Source organism: Pygocentrus nattereri, chromosome 25, assembly GCF_015220715.1.
Source record: "Pygocentrus nattereri isolate fPygNat1 chromosome 25, fPygNat1.pri, whole genome shotgun sequence".
NCBI lineage: Eukaryota > Metazoa > Chordata > Actinopteri > Characiformes > Serrasalmidae > Pygocentrus > Pygocentrus nattereri.
The window spans coordinates 20,863,678-20,883,499 of NC_051235.1; the positions used below are offsets into that span (position 1 = coordinate 20,863,678).

A 19,822-nucleotide genomic window follows, 5' to 3' on the forward strand; every position below is an offset into this window, starting at 1 on the left:
CCGGAGAGCTGGCTGGATTTCCTTTCAATTACAGCAGTTCACATCAAAGAGTGCTCCAAAAGGTCTTTGAACAAAGGTCTCCATGGAATCAGGATGGTAATATCATGTTTGTAGTTGGTTGTTTACTTTATAGATTGCAGGCCTCTGGTTTGAGCTGCAGTGCCAACTGCGCTTAGATCAGTAGCTCAGATTTTTCCCCATGATGACTCTGATGCAAGACCTGGAAAAGTTGTTTTCTTTCTAGGATGAACATATAGTTTTTAACGTAGCTGATTTGCTGTCTCACGCTTGGTGTATGTCTGTCCTTTTTATAAAATTTTGATAATTTGACAGAGGTTTTAAAATCATTATTATATTGAATTAAGCCATTACCACATTTTTTTTTATGCATCCCCACCACACATTAGGGCTGTGCATGTGTACTAGAGTCAATGCTTAAGCGTTCAAGATGCCAGTATATAAATACTGAAGTCATTGTTCATGTATGTGTTATGCTAGAGCTACTTCACAGAAAATCAGGGAGAATTGCCTTGCTATTTTTTTTCTGGAGTATTGAATATTGTTATAAGAGGTTAATTATTATGACTTCTAGTGCTCGTCCTGAATGACCTGACAAACTTTTACTGTTACCCAGATTTTGATCTGCCAGAAAACAGTGGTCTGTTGTTTGCTTCAAGTAAACCTTGGTGTGGTTTGCAACATGTGCTAAAGCAGTATGTTCCAGCTCCAGCTTCCGGTTTTGACTGGTTAGCTGTATTTTAGCCCGGTTTTAGCCCAGTGTTAACCCAATCAGAAAGAGTCTTCACTATATTACTAATCTGTCACAAAAAACAATTTCCCTTGGCTTTTTTTTGAAAAGTAAAATGTTTTGAAATTCATTTCAAAATTCATTTCTCCTTTTTTGTGCAACACCAAGGTTATCACCTAAACAGATATATTGATTTAAGCTGAAATCCATCGGTTCATGAACAGATACCCATTTATCATATTTGGAATGCAGAACTAAGGATTATCTACCATTATCTGCTGCACTACAAGACCTCCAAGTCTGCGTGTACAAAGGTAACATGTGGAAGTGCATAATCAGTCCACAGTTCAGAGGAAATTCTCCTGTGTGAGAACGAACCTTCACTGATGAGCCCCTTCACCTGACCAGCCCAGAATTGTTTCTGGGTGTGGTGTGAAAACACCTAAAAAGGACACTGTGTACACATGATTGCTGCAAAATGCACACACCCAAGACTTGCTCCCTGCAGATTTCCCTTTTCCCTGTGGAATATTCCAGTGTCTGAGGCAACATTGTGATACTGTAAGCCCAGCTCTCTACTCTCTGACTGGGAAACCGAGTTATTCACGAGCCCCTTAAGAGGATTTTCTTCCTGACGACAGCGGTGCCAGGTAGAGAGGTCAGAGCTGGGTGAGCATTAAAAGAGCAGCTTTGCAAGAGTAGAGCGCTGGAAAGGTTTAGAGAAACCTTCTGTGTGTGCAGTTTAGCATTGCACTGAAGACCAGCTGGGAAATGAGCTTGTGGGGTGATTATTATTGAGCCTCTTTTTTCCTTTTTGATCCCCCCCCCCCACCCCAATAATTCAGATGAATATTTATGAGAGCAATGTTTTTTTTAGGGCATCTCTCATTATTAATTAGGTGTAATCCAGAGCAGTGAAAGCGTATGGCAGGAGTTTATCAGGGATTTGGAAGCCGGGCTGTGTAGAAGCCGAACGCACACCGCAGATTTGGCCTGCGTTCCACTGTTAGTATTTGCAGTACTGCCAGTCGAATTCGCGCTGCTGCTGCCACTCAAATTTGGCCTGTGCGAACTTGCCATATGCTGAAATCTAACAGCATACCAGAGGCTTATAGAGACACAGTCTATTTCATATGTTTTCATTTCCAGATGATTTATTTCCTCTTTCTTTTTGATACGATGTTTTGTGATTTTACATGTACATCCCTGATCAGAAGTTTGGAATCACTTAGCTTGTTCATAATGGGTGTAGATTTACTCAGAAATAACTTGTGCAGTGTGGAATAAGATACTTTGAAAATGTGATGGCAGAGGCTATTTTGATATGCTTTATTCAGTACTTAAAGATTTTGGGATGTTATTAAAAATGTACCTTTTTAAGTTATCTGCCTTGAGATTTCATAACCACTTTTCAAATTTGAGGAGGCATGATATCAGAATCTTTGATATTGACAGATAATTGCTTAAAAATGTTTGAGCAGATGTTCAGATTTAGTTGATATTTTAAGCTTCTTCCCATCGTAAGTGGAACGCTGACTTTGTCTTTTCCTTTCTGTGCAACCACATTAAAAGTATTTAGACAATGAAAGCAGCTTTTGCTGTTGCTGTGTGTCCAGCTGTTCTTGTCGAATTGCTGAAGCATTATTCTAAAACTTCCCCCTTCAGCGTCTGTTTAGGTATATAGATGATAAAACAATGATATCATCGTATCATTCTGCTGCATTCATTATAATGATGTATTTATTTTACAACAGAAAACCAAAATGTTTGACATGGTGCTAAAATGTCTGCTTTTTATTAATTTTACTGTAATTTACTGTGTTTACTTGTAACACATAAGCAAAAGTTACATTCAGATGTATTGTTCATTCAAGTATATCTGTTCCCAGCTACACATCTTATAGATTAGATATTCATGTATCAGCATGTACTGACACGTACATGGGAAAACTATCAGATATCGCCCACAATCCCCATATTCCTAAATATTAATGTTAATTTTAGTATAATTCGTTTGTAAATACAGTTCCAGTTGTACAACTTTCTTATGTAATCTTCAGCAGCTTTGTTCATAATTCTGGACACAGCATTTCTTAAGATTTTACAGCTTTCTACAAATTAGTTGAAACCTGGTAGTACCTGAGTATTAGTATCATATTAGTGTTATGGCTGACAAACAAAAGAATTACATTCACAGGTCAGTAACGGTAGCCATGTTTACATGCAGCCTAATAATCCGTTTATGCTCTGATCTGCGACGTCTTTCTGTCGCCGCTTCATTTGTAAGTACATGTGAAGGACGTTTTTTTTGAGTCTGACATCAGTTTAAAGCCATTAAAAACACAAGCACGCCAACTGGAAACTCATCTCACGCTGACTGGACTTCACGTGATGTTTGCTGTCATGGTAACGTTTACTCTGAGCGCTGCTCCACACATGCGCGTCATTTTGCACCGGATTACTTGTAGTGAGCATGTAAACTAAGATTTTCATCAGATTGTTGAGCAGAGTGAGCATACAAACACCTCTGTCTGAATCTGATTGTAACCTGATTGTATTCAATCGTATTGGCAAAAATCTTCGCATGTAAACATAACCAGAGTTTTGTTTTGGTTAATCTTGATTGGTCACAGTTGTATTAATTGTACTATTAACAGCCAGCGTTAGCTACTAAGTAAGATGGCTAATTGGCCAGTTTGACCACTTTAGGATTGTGTTTTAATGGTTGCAAACAATGAACAAGACAATCGAATCCTCAATTGCAATTATTTATATAATAATCATCAGCTAAAAATTCGTGGTTGTGACGGCCCTAATCACATTTCTTTACTTCAGTGAATCGGTAACGGTATTTATCATCTAACCACGAGCTTTAGAACTGCCGATCTAGGAAAATTTGGTAATCATTCATCACCTTAACACATTAACAAAGGAACTTGGTCAGTTTATTTTTGTACATTTGTTTTACGTCATGGAAAACAGTAATTCCAAACTTTTTACTGGTAATACCAAACTTTTGCAAGGTGATGCAAGGCTTTTTTTTAATTAATTAAATGTCCCCAAATGAGCCATGGAGTCTTGTTTGTGTTTGCTTATTAGTTTACATGTGAGGAATTCTTGAATCCTCTTTTGAGACATTGTACATGACTGCAAATGCCATGTCTTTGAATAGGACTATTAGGCAAATCACTGTGCATTCTTTACAGGATGTCATTAGGCGCAGAAACGAGGAATGACTTTTGGAAGAAAAACAGTCATCAGCATGATGCCACTGTCACAGCTGTGTTGTGACTGCAGTTAAACATTGTTGCTTTTTCCCATCATAAGTGTAGCGCTGCCTCTGACTTTTCCTCACCGTTAAACCACAACGAATATATTTAGACAGTTAAGGCATCTTTTGCCACTTGTCGCTGTGTGTTCAGCTGTTCTAATCAAACCGCTGAAGCTTTATTCTGAGGTTCTAACTGTGAGCACATCCCAGCTTCAGCATCTGTTGAGACACAAAGATGAATTGTCAGTCATTCTGCTGCATTCATTGTCTGATTTAGATATATTAGGGGTGGTCGTGTTGTCTGGTGGTTCGTGTTCCTGTTGTTTTTGTCATTTTTCAAACAATGGGGTTTAACGTTTAATGGAGCTCACCTGTGTGAGACATGGCGATTCGTCTTGCCACCTTCTTTGGTACTTTTTTCCATTCGTTAGCCTTGAGGGAGGAGTGGCATGGACATCAGTGAGCTTGTTAATAAAGTGGACTACATCATGGCAGATTCTTAAGCACCATATCATTTTGCCACTGAAAGTGTAGATTAAAGCCATGGCTCAAGTTTATTGCCTTTTATATCCAGTGATATGTTAAACCGAATAGCCTGAAGTCCTTTCGTCTTTCTTCGTTCATTCTTATTCTATCTTAAATGACTTTTTCAATAATGCAACACAGTTCTGCTTTTCATGTAACATCATGGTGTGAAGGAAATATAGCATCATGAGCTCAAAATCCAGAGCTGTTTCCTATTGCTCATTAGCTTTAGAAATAATGGCCTTTAGCACTAGACCTGGGCAGTATCTAAAAATAGTTATCACATTATTTTCTGCTTAAAAATGTTATGATTATTGATAATACTGTGCAAAGCCATGCCCATGTGGTTTGTTAATTAAAAACCAGGTGTTTTCCATTGTTACAGCAGCGTTTTTGTAATTCAAATAACAACCGGGACACTTAAGCTGTGCAGAAAATAGTGCAAAGTTTCAGTGAATCACGCTCAGCAGACACAGTGGGGAATTTGCTGTACTGTAGCCTTTGCTGAAGGCCTCATTATAGATATGTTTTAACAGACATAGTAAATAATAAAAAATAAATTATTCAACATTGTTGTTTACCTTTTTCCAGAGAACACCAGCCATAGATGGGAATCAGGAGAACATTTTGTTGAAATTAGTACCATCTGGTTTAAGGGGTGTTGCACAGACAATGCTCCTCAGCCTGGCTTTGTCGCTCTGCTATCCATATTTGGCTAAAGCTAACCTCAGAAAGCTGGCAATTCCTTTATGTTCACTGCCAGGAAAACAAGGTGAGCTACTTCAGATGTAACAGACTGGGAGGAGATTATGGGACTGCTGGGACTTCTGCGTTTTCATTTTCACTTGAAATGGGACTGTTACGAATATGGCAAAAAAAATATTGTTTTGAAATATTTTCACAAAACATGATATGTCACACTATTTATTTTTTCTGAGATTTCATCACTTGGAACTAGGAAAGAAGAACCAGTAGTGGTACATTTTAAAGAATACAAGCAAAAAAATGAATGCAAATAATTTAATTCAATATTTGACATTTGGTGTTGCAGCAAATACAGTTAAACAGACTAATGTTGCTGTCTTGAAACGGGTTCTAGCAGTGCTGACGATATACACAATATTTTGAGAAAAGCTTGTTATTTTATATTGTTACATAATCTCATACATACATCCCATTAATGACCTATATATTGTCATATTGCTCAGTCCTAGTTCTTATGTCTATAACCTTCAAATAAAGTGTTGCAGAGCATCATTTTCTAACATATAATCTGCAGCTGATTTAAAGTGTGTCTATTCAGAGTCTGCTAACATGCATTTGTGACATGGTAGCTGGAGGAAGATTGCAGGAGAGATTGATGGGAAGGCTTGGTTCCGGCTGCCTGCCGCAGATCATTGTCAGCCAGTGTTTCAGATGCGCAAGAGGAGTGATGGATGTCCTGAAACAGCCTCCTACTGTCCCACTTTCTCTCTCTCTCTCTCTCTCTCTCTCTCTCTCTCTCTCTCTCTCTCTCTCTCTCTCTCTCTCTCTCTCTCTCTCTCTCTCTTCTCTTCTCTTCTCTTCTCTTCTCTTCTCTTCTCTTCTCTTCTCTTCTCTTCTCTTCTCTTCTCTTCTCTTCTCTTCTCTTCTCTTCTCTTCTCTTCTCTTTTTTTTTTTCTCTCTCTCTTTTCTCTCCCTCTCATTCTCTCTCATTCTTTTGCTCATTTTCTTAGTTTCTCTTTTGTGCTCTCATCTTTCTGCCTCTCTAAGCCTCAATGCTTTCTGTGCTTCCGTGCTTCCATCTCTTGCACTGTCTCTCTCACACACTGTCTGTCTGTCTGTCTGTCTGTCTGTCTGTCTGTCTCGTGTTCTCTCTCTCCTTGTGTTCTCTCTTGTTTGTTTGTTTGTTTGTTTGTTTGTTTGTTTGTTCATTCGTTTTCTCTCTCTCTATCTCAGTCTCTCCTCTCTCGCTCTCTCTCCCCTCTTCTCCTCCTCTCTCTTTGCTCTGGTTTCTTCTTGTGGAGCATGAATCATAAATCCTGATATGAAAGGGAAGCCTTTGATTAGTGAATAATATTTTGCGCATATGCGCAGTTCAGATATGGGTGAATAATCCTCCCCCTCTCTTCCTCCTCTGCTCTCCTCCTTGGAAAGCCTTCCTCACCCCCCCTCCCCCAACGCTCTGCCTTATCAACAGCTTCACTGAGATAGCACGATATCGCACTGAGGCTTTTGAAGCGCTTCTTATTGAAAGGCTTTTGATTTCACATGTTGGCTGCTTAATATTCCAGACTAGTTAGCAATCTTTTCAGAAACCAACAAGGTGCTGAGGATGCGGGCCTAGCCTTTTATTCTCTGACAGCTAGCTGAGGTCCTCTCACTCTCAGACCCAATGAGGGGTGTGGGGAGGGGGCATGCAAAACAACTCTCTCTTCTTGAAGGTCCTCTGTGTATGTGAGTTAGAGCTTTAAATATTTCTCCAAACGTGATGGGATGAAACATCATTTCTTAATTGCTTGTTTGTCTCAGGGTTGGGTTGGCTTGGGTTCACAGTTCATGCTTGAGTTTCTCTTAGCCGTGTACCACCTTTTATTTAATTTTGTCCTCTTGTCTTCTCTGCTTTTAGTACCTTAAAATTTTAACCTGTCATGCTGGAATCACTCTTGTGGTTGTTGACAGGGAGATCAAGGTCCATGAGGGCACCATGTGATGATGGCTGCCATTGTTAGGTGAACTTATTGGTTGGGCCTAAAATATTCTTGCTAGCTTTGAATACTGGATGAACACTTTTGAATCACTTTTACGATGATTAAAATGGAAGTGCATTAAAACCCTTTTAGTCCTCCAACTGACAGAATAGATGCACTTCCATTTTAATCATTGTTTCCGTCCACGCTGTGCTGATCTGACGGGGTGTGGAGGCTACTTTTGTCTGTTACAGCAGTAAAAAGCTTGTGATTCATAATAATGAACAGATGTACTATTTGTGCTGTCAGGTTAAACCTGTTATGAAACTGTTTAATTAGAAAAGAAAGGGAGAAAAAAAAATCTACCTGAATTGGTTATGTGCTTAGGGATAGTTGTACATATTTGAGATGATTCATCACACTTGTCGTGCCTCCAGGTGATATGGCAAAAATGATGTGCATCATGGTATTTCATTTTTCTGAGGTTTAATATGTTGGAACGGATAAAACAGAACATGTAGAGCTACATAGATTTTAACTCAATGTTTTACAAACTGCACTGAATCCAAATAACCAGGCCTAAATTTGCTCGCATTGTAATGAAACACATAGTTAGTCACACATCTTTTACATACTGACCATAACCATGATATGCTCAGAAAAGTATATTGTGACATAATTTGTCATGATAACGATGAAATATCATATTGACCACCTCTACACTGTAGTCTACTGGCCTCTTACTACAAAGTTTGCACTGGACATTTTTAATGTCTGATTAGAAGCATTTGTTTTTGAAGGCATCTTTGCTCTTCTATCTTCAACAGTCACTGGGAAAGCAGTGCAGTTTCATGCACTCTGAGCTCAGTTATAATTTATTTATTTTTAAAATTTGCTTCCGTAAGTTAACAATAACTGTTCTGTCTGAACGTTGCGGCTACCAAATTTTTTTAGGCTATAATTTTTGAGGCATGAAAAGATGAAACTTTTGAACAGTAAATGGAGAATTGAATACCATCATAACGAACAAATACTTGTGTATTTGAATTATTTATGCCAACCCTACAAAGTTAACAGTGTCACTTTAATGGTTTAAAGGTTTTAGTCTGTCTCTGTCTTATGGTGGTCGTAATTGGGTGTGTTTTTGGTGTAAGTCCTGACTCAGAACTTGGTGCTTTGGGTAAATTCTAATATTTTTGACTGCGTTCATGTTTAGCTGTAATGTCAGGCCTGATTAATGCTCTAGCACGAGTGTGAGTGAAACAGAGATGGTGTGTTGCTGTATCTCTGCTATCACACCAGGTGGTTTGGAGTGAGTAACATGTTCCCTGGACACCCTCATGTGGTGTGGGTCTGCTCAGTGCCATCACTGAAGTATTAGCCTATGTGAATTATGAGTTCATCATCAATGAATAATCACACATGCCCCAGAGCCGGGCGCCAGCTTTCGCCCTGGCAGACGTTTGAGTGCGCGTCATCTTGTGTGGTTTCTTCAGTTGAGGGAGGCGGCCTTGTCCTCTTCAGCCACGGAGCTTTGAAATCTCTGCCTCTTCTTGTCTGTTTTATGTCCCAGGGATTCAGGCTATTTATGCATCAGGAGATGCAACGCCGAGTCCAGCCCCGGTTTTCAACTCTCTCCCTTTTCAAGTCTCTGAGCTCCAGGGCCTACGTGCCGGCTTTAAGCCCAGCTGGAGTGACTCTGACACGGTGGTGCTCTTGCCGAAACCTCCCTGAGCTTCCCTAGAGCCAGAGTCCGTCCTGAGATTTGCTGGAGCTGCCTTTCTGAGGTAGCCTAGATAAGAGATCCTTTAAAAAGACTTCATTTGCATTGACTTCAGTGCACTGCATGAGCATTCATTAGTACTCCATGGGTTTGAAGTCATAGCTTCTGTATGAAAAGGTCTCCTTTTTAGCTTTATGTGAGCGGTGCTTTCTTTGAATTGATTTTGTACCTTTTTGCTCCGGTTTGAGGTATGAATAGGCTGAAAAATGAAAAAGAATACAGAGAAAAGAATAAAAGGTCTGCCTTTTGCTGTCTTGTGCTTTTCGAAATGCCATGGAACGCCTTGTTTCTCTGTTTTGGCAGTGGTGTGGTGTGACGCATTTGCAGCTGCATTTGTTAATGTTTAAAATGAGCAAAGACGAAAAGAGAGAGATGGAGATGTGTAAATGCTGTGAATTCAGAGGAAGACGGACAGATTGATGGAAGAATGAGAGATATTGAGAAGTCATGAGCAAAAGAAAGTGTCAACAGTGAAAGAGCTGCTGGAGTCAGCAGCCTCAAATCCACAATGGACACTTGAGGCTTATCATTATGTAGACTCAGAGAGAGGGATGGTTGAAGGAGGAGAGAAGGAGAGATAGAGAAGTGAGCTAGGGAGAAGGAGTGAGCATAGCGCCCAAATATATGCAAAGCCTCTCGGAGTAGCATAAGAATTTTCCAGCCAAGCCCCATATCCATGAGAGCCGGTGACAAGCCTGCCGCATCTCCCCGACCGCGACACTTCAGCCTTTCAGTCCCTTTTTGTTCTCATAATCCACTGTGACGGGGCAGGCCACTTTTTCCAGGGTCGGAGAGGCCAAGGAGGGGAGGAGCAGGCGCATCGTGGGGGACACTTTTAGGACCATTAAGTGCTAGGGGGGCCAAGCGATATCCATACAGGATCACACAAAGAAGTCTTTCTCCTGTTTCTATTTTAGCAGTGTCTTTGTGCTTTTACCTCAGCATTATTGATGGTTCCTTTTAGAGATGATGAAGAAATTGAAGGTTTAAGCTACAGTTGTCTTCGAGAGCCCCCCTGTGCTGTCTGAGCTTTCTTGCCAGTTTTATTTCCCCTTCTACTCTTCTGAATGGAGATGTAAGCCTTCCAGACTCTTCCATATGGTGAGAGAGACCCAAATCAGATGGCATATGCATTAAGATGTTCTTTTGCCGGACCATCCTTGGGCACCATATCTGGCAGACTGTTATAAATCAAGGATGAGACAGATTTCATTTCCCTTTCAAGTGCACATCTATTATTTAAGCAGCCATATTTTATGCAGAATGGAAATTGGCTGGGAAAGGGACACTTTCTTCTCTGACTTAGGTTAACACATTGAGTGAGTACGTGTGCCACTTGTCCCCGGACAGTCCAAGGCCAGAGTTTTTGCTTTCTTCTCGTAAGCCTAGCATTTTCCCCATGTTTTCTTTTGCAGTGATGTAGTACCTCTTTGAAAGATAATATATTGTGTAGATGTACCATTCTTGATTGATTTATTTATTTTTTTAGTTATTTAATTTGTTATGCATTTTTAAAAAACTGATTTCATTACCCTTTTTACATTATGTGGTCTAAATGAACACACAAAGCACATTTCCACTACTTTTTATTAGCCAAAGTCACAATAGAAATAACATTTATTTGCTCTTTAATGGACCAAACTGGACCAAAGCGCTACGTCCAAAGTAAGAGGCAACTGGCTCATTAGCAATGAGTCATGTGTAATATGTGGTACATTTTGGTGTTGGATCATGTTATTTACATCTAAAATTGCATACAGGCTAAAATTAAAATAAGAAGTTGGTTCAGCACCCTAAGTATTTTCACCACCTGTTCTCTGTTGTGGTTGTTTTTAGGGCTGCAACTATCAAATATCAAGACAAATCAGGACATTTTACTAACTGAATAATATATTACTCACTGTTGTTTGCATTCTGTTCATTCATTGTGCTTTTTAATTGATATGACAATTTTAAGGTACTTAAAACAGGGGATCCTGCTTTGACCTGGCAATCTTGAGAAGGTTGCTGGCTCTGAATAACAGTGAGCAGTGCAGGACCAAGTCCTAAATGTTGGCATTAACTCCTGGTGCAGTCTGAACAGTTTCTACAACTCTGGACAGCTAGCTCGCCAGAACTTTCTGGGGCAGCAAGAAACCTATTTGGACTGTCCTTTGAGTTAAAACAGAAGTGAAAACTGTCTAATTGCGAGTCTCACAAGCTGTGCCAATGAGTCCAGGGTGCAGAACTGGCAACTGCATGTCCTGGTGACAAGCTAGCATTTGACTTGATAAGTATTCGCTTCCCTTCAGAAGTGTATGGGTTCATAAAAGTGGTTATTCAGTTTTTTTTTCCATAGTCAAATATTTTAATGACCAAGTTTATTGAATATTAAACTTGTCCCAGCCCAAGTCATTTTACATTTTTATAGATTCAACAACGCAAATGCATCACTTTGTCCCTTTTCTATCCAAGTGTTCTCTCTGCCTCATGGCTAATCAGCTTTTACAGCAATATGGGGCTCTCCCTGCTTGTCCACCCGCCTCGTCTATCTGTCTGTCTCCTCTTCAGCTGCGGAAACAGTTCTGGGTATCGTTGTCTAGGCTGTAGTTGAAACTTGCCCATGAATCTTTAATGCCCATGTCCTCCGGAATACAGAAATGGAAAGATGGAGTGTGAAGTCATTTGATGTGAATTTATTCGTACCCTCAAGATTCACAACTGAAATGCTGAGCATACTTAACTCAGGAGGTTGGAATTTAAGGGTGCTTGTCTCCTAATCGTCTTTGTAGTTAGGGATCATTGTGTGAAGCTTCTGCGCTTGTGTGTGTGTGTGTGTGTGTGTGTGTGTGTGTGTGTGTGTGTGTGTGTGTGTGTGTGTGTGTGTGTGTGTATGTCCAGACTGGTAATTCTCACTTTCCCACTTTATTTGCATCCAAGCATGGTAGAAGCGTCAGAGCATATGGATGGTGCGTGATTTTTATAGAAGTACATCTTGGAGACCGTCCAGATGGGAGCTATAGTGAGACGTTCCTCTGCAGGCGGAAACTCCCTGCTCAGAACAGCTCAATTGACACTGCTTTTTCCACAGAGAAAACTTCTTACTGTTGTTTCTGCTTTTTTGGGGGTTTTTTTGTTTGTTTTTTTCCTCTAACTGTAGCTTCTTCTTGCGCCATATTATTAACCCCTTAGACTGACCTGTCAACAGGTCCAGACTTTTCTCTAGTACTTAAATACCCAAATACCCACAGAGTGGTTTTATAGTAGTTACTGAATAATCCATAGTTACTGGATATTATGAAACATAGCTCTTGTTCTAAAACCTGTTGTATGTTAAAAGCTGCTATAAAATACATGATATGTAAACATGTCCTTACACATCAAATGATAATGATTCTGATATCATCATGCATACTTAAAAGTTACAGTCTGTCAGTTTTACTCCACTGTCATGTGATAAAATCACTGTAACTGATAGCCTCTTGTAGATGATTACATTAATTTGCTTACAAGTGATATCTCAATAATTTGCCTAGAGTTTATAGGGCACCAAAACATATTTTGAAGTAATAAATCCTTCTAGAGGTGCATTAAATCATTAGATGTGGCCCATATCCTACTTTTTTCTTGCATTTTATTTGCCCCCCTGAGATTCACTTATAACACTTGTGTGGGTAGCAAAAACAGTCATAATTACACCCACTGGAGTTAAACAGGATGTTTTGTTACTGTGCCTTTAAGATTGATGCGTGTAAATGAGTTCTGTTTGGGCCTGCATTGTCTTGTGTTACAATTTATTTGGATATTTGATTTTAGATTTTTTATAAACACTTGGTTTACTTTCAAGTTACATTTCAACTAAATATCTACTAAATTGATCATCATTTTCTTTAAACCTGGCTTTAATCCTAACCTTAAACTCAACCTAAAACCAACCTTCATCCTGGTCCTAGCCCTAACCTTGGTCCAAATCCTAACCCTAACCCCACCACTGTTTAAAATCTGTTTTCAACATATAGTCTAGCAATTTGAACATCTGGATAATCTATAGGGCGCTGTAGCGGACTGTCCAAATAAAGTGACAACGTGTCTCATTTTAAAATGTGCAGTCTGAAATGCACTTTATAACTAGCCTGAGTTGGGTGCTAAACCGCTGTAGGCTGAATAGGCAGATGCATGTAAAAACAGTACTTACATTCTTGGCATACCACTGCAAATGTTGTTAATAAAAGAAATAGTGAGGACAGTTTGTTTTTCATGATATGACCCTTAAAAACTATGTGGTACATTGCTTTATTGAGTTTGAGCTCAGCCCCAACCCTCAGCTTATTCCTTTTTTCTTTTTTTTTTTTTTTAATGGCCACAGTGCTTGTTAGAGGTCCCCCACCACTTCTTCTCTGGGCTTGATTACTGCAGCATGTAAGACCCTGTTAGTGTGGCCACATGCAAGTGCTCTGTTACAGCAGGCTTTAAGCTCCCCGTGTCTGTCCAGATGCACATACCAGAGGGAGAGCTAGTTATCCTGAGGGAACTGCCACGTTAGCATGCAGAGTTCTCTCTCTCTCTCTCTCTCTCTCTCTCTCTCTCTCTCTCTCTCTCTCTCTCTCTCTCTCTCTCTCTCTCTCTCTCTCTCTCTCTCTTTCTCTCTTTCTCTCTTTCTCTTTCTCTCTTTCTCTCTTTCTCTTTCTCTCTTTCTCTCTTTCTCTCTCTCTCTTTCTCTTTCTCTCTTTCTCTTTCTCTCTCTCTCTTTCTCTCTTTCTCTTTCTCTCTCTCTCTTTCTCTCTCTCTCTCTCTCTCTCTCTCTCTCTCTCTCTCTCTCTCTCTTTCTCTCTCTTTCTCTCTCTCTCTTTTTCTCTGTTCATGCTTGCCTGCACTATTTAATTCTGGTGCTACAATGGTCACTGCAAGGCCTTCCTAGCATTTGCACTGGCTGTCATTACTGCATGACCACATGTTATGTAGTACTGGGGTAGAAAGTGATTTGGCTTAAGACCAAACTGTTTTTTTGAAGAATTGCTCACTTTGAATAGGATCACAGACAGATAAGGTGAGTGCTTATAATGCAAGTTTATTGCATCAGTTTTCTTTAATTTTTTTTTTTTTAACTCATAGGCTTGTGCCTTATTGCCGAGTATACAGAGATGCTTCTGCCTTGACTTGTAATACAGCACGTTACGCACCACTTACACGCTTCTGAGCAGTGGCTCAACTTCATCTAGTGTGTGTTAAGGGTTCTGTCTCGCTGCTGTAGCCAGGGGACTTGCTGCGTTCCTCTGCAATGGTGAAATGAGCTTTGCTAAAGCCTGCGTGATCTACTGAAGACAGCTGGGGCGATTGAAAAGCCTGTTTAATGTCACGCTTCTTGAGTGCGCTGCCCCGCCCCCATCCTCTCCATGCCGCCCGGAGCTCCAGAGCTAGGCTAAGTGCGGCCTGGAGGAATGCCTAAATAGCCTGGCTTTCATTGGTGGCCTGCTTTAATTTAGATGGTAAAATGTAGCGGTGCTTTTAGGAACTGCAGAAAGGAGGACTACCACAGACATGTGCAGGTAGATAAGGTCCTGCTAACCAGTCATGTGCTGCTGTCAGTAGGACACAGCAAGACTGAGTCTCTGAAAAGGTTTCAGCTTTCTCTCCTTTTTAATGGTTTTAGTCAGGAAATAATTTGAAAAGGAGGGTGGATGATGAGGGTCAACTGCTATGGGTTATTCAGGGAAAATACTGGTACATATTATTAATAAATAAGTGGACTGATAATCAATATATGGGGCATTCATTTGCCCATTTATAGTGTGAGAATCTACAAGAAGACAATTCCTACACAAAACAGTGATGAAAGTCGTGAAAATGGGTCAGTAAATATGCATCCCAATTAGAAATCGTCTCGTAAAATGTGCATGAAGACACATTTTGAAGTATACATTTTTTGTTACTTGCCTTATTTATCGTTTATCATTTGTCATTTATCCTTTAATTTGAGCCATTTTTATTACTTCTGCCTCTTATGGCTAAATGTCAGTCAAAATGAATCACGTGATGCTTCACTGGTGGTGTGTACATGCACTTACTGATGCTTACTAACAGTTTGCTAGTAAGCAAGTTTCAGTTTAGACATTATGAAAGTAAAATACTAGAAATAAATATACATTATCATAATAACAGTAGATTTATTATTATTATTATTATTATTATTATTATTATTATTTCTTACACTTTTTGTTAAGTTCATAAGAATTATTTAAAAATTTATTGCCCATTTGGTTTTGTGTTTTGGGCTTATTATGGTATTCATGTTAATATATATAACGCACGTCCATTGGTATTCACTTTTATACCAACGTGTCCCCTAACTGATGGTACTTTTTACTCGAGAGAGTGACAGGCATTCAGTCATTTCCTATGAAAATAGGTGACTTGTAGCTGTGATTTAGCAGTGTGACACTGCGTGATGGGGCAAAAATGAGTTGCAGTATTTTCAGCTTTAAGGGAACAAAAGGTGATGCAGTTACCTGTGGTGTCATGCAAAGAAATGAAGGAGAAGCTTATAAACTTACAACTGCGGTTAGATAAGATAATCCTTTATAAGTCCAACAATGGGAAATTCTCAGTGTTACAGCAGCAAAGAGGATAGCAAAGCACTCAAGAAAAGGAAAATAAGGAACAAGAAGCACGTAATTAGCTTTGTTAATTACTTCAGGTTTTTACAGTTAATATTTTAAACAAAACCTCTATACATATACAGTAGAATGTTTTTCTTATTGTTTGGTACATTGTCTTGTCAGAAGCTGGACAGTGTACATGCCCACATGCTACAACAAGAGTGACCTTGAACACGGCCACGAGAAAAAATTGGACTTTAGTGGCTTGGACTTTAGTGGCTCCATCGCTGTGGTCATTCAGTGTGTTGTACAGTAGTTGGACCTTCAGTAAAATACAAAATTTACACAAACCTTAAAGCAGCACATCTCCAGTATGATTGGTGAGACAGGTGCACCTCACCAATCATGCTGGTCTTATAATGATGTAAGAATGTTATGACTGAAGAACAGTTTTATTGGGCTGTTGCTTTTACAGTAAGGAAGTCAGTCTAGTCTAATGTCACAGTTTTATCTTTTTTGGTATACCTGTTTTATTGTAAATTCAGCAGTTATTGTATGACTCCAACTACACCTCTCAGAACTTTTACATTTCTCACTTGTTCAGTTTCATAAATCACTCTTCTCATTTCTGTGATCAGTTGCCCTGTATATGACTGAATGTTAGAAACTTTCTATTTCCTGATTTCACCTAAGTGCTTTGTCAATAAGCTCGTTTTTATAAAAAAAATCAATACACTCTTTGCCACATGATTTAGTGCAGTTTTTTTAATTTAACAACCCTCTCCTCATGTGCTGGTGGAAGGTTATATGGTGGAGATTAATTATGGTGTTAAAAGAGGCTCAAGCAGGCCTTGAGCGTTGCAACTGATGGATCATCAGCACATTAATGACCTGGCTGTCGACAAGGACGTAATTTCATCACAGACGCAATTACGAATATGTATTTGTTTCTCTGCGGTCATTTATAGTTAATTTAAAGCCTCTAAAGTCAGTCTGTCCAGATGTGAAAATACTCATTTTGACACCAGTTTGCACTCGATCACAAGCTGTTAAAGTTTTTTTTTAATTTATGAGGAAATGCTCTGTGGACTTAACAGTTGTTTATGAATTGAGTTAGAGAGCCCTGAACATTACCCTGAACGTTTACTCCAGTGAAACCTTGTGAAACTGTAAATGTATAGAACAAGAGTTGTTGCTCAGAGAGAGCAAGTAAAGTAGTCTAGTTACTAGTTACTCTAATGAATGTACATATAGTGAGTGACCTATCCATACTTTTTCAGGTATGATCCAATTCACAGCTGTCGATACCGATACAGATTCTGATACAAGAACGCTTTTCACTTTAATATTATCATCATTATTGTTGGTATGGTGTTGAAGTTTGTGTTTAAGGTGTTTAATCGTCCAATCACTGTGCATATCTGTAATGGAGGCTGCAACTGAACTGCACTTTTTTTGCCTGTTGCACTGCACCCTGTAGTGTGCATGTTTCTGAGTTCAACCAGTGTACATGAGACTTATGAGAGACCCTGGACTCGTATCTGAGTTCGAAATTCAGTTGTGAAGCTCTTTAACATCCAGCTATCTGTGTTGCTAACTGTGATTGCACTCGGTTGGAGAGTTCAGGCATTGCGGTCTCTAAAATGTGTTTTCTGGAGATCATACCTGGGCTCTAAGTGCTCCAGCAGGTTGTGAATTCCATTTTCCACTACAGATAGTGGTTGGTCATCAAATATAATGGAGTTGAGCAACTTCTATGCAATTCCATTTGGACTGTGTACTGGAAGTATATCGCGTTTCCAGAAAGCATCAGTGAGAGTCTTCTGCCTGGTGTCTACTTGTCTGTTCGCTAGCATGAGCTCCTGGTACTTTTTCATGGGAAACCTCTGCAAGTGCTTGATTAAACTGGCTGTTTTGTACGACACAACCGTACTTCCAACCCATGTTACAAGTAGTGGTCTTGCTTTTCAGTGTTTCCAGACTAAACTATCTCATAAAACAAACATTTTAGTCAAACCAACAGCTAGTGTTATTTGCACACTCACTTAAAAACTGAAGTTGCCACGGGTTCATGGTAAAATGTGGAATGAAATCTGGATCTGTGATGTGTCCTATGTTACCCGACTTTACGGCGGGTTTATGGTCTAGCACAAGCTGCAGACTGCAATCCCGATTGATGAGTGAATCGGCCCTGTTTGTTTGATGTAAAATGAGTGAATGATGTCAATATTGGACGTGATACCGATATAGATTCATATCGACCCTATCTCTGCTTACATTAGCAGATCTCAAAAATATATTGCCCCTGTCAGAAGAAAAAATTTCAATTTTTGACATAATTTAAAACTACCTGTGTTCAGGGTGAATGGACCAAAGGAAACAGACCAAAATTACTTGGGAAAAATTCTGGTGTCATTGACTTACATTAAAAGTAAAATAAGTTTTTTTTTTTTTTTTTTCCTTCTCATCTAAAGTTACCATTTTGGAGATATGAGGTTTTCTTCCGACAACAGCGATATTTAATATTCTTATGACCAACACTTTGTAGGCATAGAATCCTCAGAAATAGCTGTCTAGGGCTGTCATGATTAATTAATAGTTGGTGGATGATGGTAATGCGTGTTTTAAACTGTCATACTACTCTCTTATGGTAAGAAACTGAGCCTACTGAATACACTAATTTAGCTACAGTCCTGTGCAAAAGGAGGTTAGATAACAGATAATCTGCTTACATAAAGAAGGCGAAAGTCAAAGCACCTGAGTTCAAGAAATATTATTAAGACACAGAGAAACTGAGATCTAACAGACCAACATCTCTCACCATCAGATAAACATCAGCACTCAAGGGTCTCATTTTTGAGATAGAGGAGAAAATCAAGCTCCACTCTTGCTTCAGATCTGAAAAACTCCACAGGTGTTTCCGTACATCCTTCCACTGTGAGAACACACTTAAGTGCTGTGGGTTTGAAAGGGTGTTTAGCTGTCAAGAAGCTGAAATAGACAAAAAGAACAAAGATTTAAATCAAACAAAGAAGCTGCTGGTGTTCTCAAAATAATATACTGACTGTAACATCCAGGCTTTAACATCACCGAATACTGAATCACTGGTCTTTGATATTTGAGAAATGCAGAAGATGCATTTTTTCCAAACTGAATCTAAAAAAAATATTTTTCTGTTAAATGTGTTTGTGTTTTTCTATTATTATTCATGACACTGGAAAAATGATTACTTGGGCTTCAATGGCTGTTTTGTTTGTCTGAAATTATGTGAACAACGGTCTCTGATTTTTGCAAAGTACTGTGCATTTTGACTACGTAGTGTTTACATAAGCCTATTTTCTAACTTATAGTTTCCTTCCTAATTTTCCATGAAATATTTTGAAACATTATTGTTCAGTAAAAGGACAAAACGGTCTAACTTTGATTTCTTTATTACTAATACAATCTGTGATTACAAACCTACAGTCATGCAGCACTGCCTTACTAATCTTTCATGCTTTATGGAGGGCAGACGTTAGTTAGCCAGTCACACAGCCTGAGATGACAAAGAAATTGGGACAATATCTGTGAGAATTAATTCAGTTAAAAATGTATGAGGTGCATACTTTTTAATAAAAATACAAATGGTACCGTTCACAGGAAGAAACTTGTAAGTACAAGAAACCTTTCATCAATGCAGGCACCTATGGGAATGAAATAAAGTACATTTGATCTCTAATTGCTGTTGCCTTGTGGGCTTAATTCCTTCAGTGTGTGATAACTTCCATTTCTTTCACTGCAGGTTGGGAGGAGACTCCTTGGAGCACCTGTCCAGATGGACTAGCATAGAAGCCTAAACCAACAGCAGAGGAGATGAGGGCCCCTAAATGTATTCTCTTGTGAATGGAGCAGGGTAAGTATAAAGCATATACTTTGGGCTGTGGGTTCTGTAGCCTGTAGTTATCTAATCCGCAAAGAAAAATAGTTTGCGCAAACAGCCTCAAGCCTAGCCCCAGAACCTCTTAATCTTTATAGATTGTGGTAGATTTCCCTGAAGGGAAAAGCTGAAAAAGAAAGAAAGGAAAAACCAAGACAGGGAAAAAATCCTCTGTTAATTAGTGCAGATCAGTGCTTTGTCAGGTTTTTCTTTTAAAAAATCATGGTGGCTAGAATGGGGTGGGCCTATCTGATTAAAATATAATCCTCATACTCCCTGCAGGTCCAACATGTCATCTGCAGGAAACCATTATGAATCACCTCTCCCCACTAGTG

General features: G+C 39.3%; 1 protein-coding gene across 1 annotated transcript in view; it reads left to right on the forward strand.

The window, feature by feature from the left end:
- Nucleotides 1–19,822, forward strand: part of glceb (glucuronic acid epimerase b) — a 72,361-nt gene that overhangs the window by 22,088 nt on the left and 30,451 nt on the right. The window contains exon 2 of the mRNA XM_017703506.2: nt 19,353–19,463. The gene's annotated coding sequence lies outside the window, so the exon portion shown is untranslated. The remainder of the gene's footprint in view (nt 1–19,352; nt 19,464–19,822) is intronic.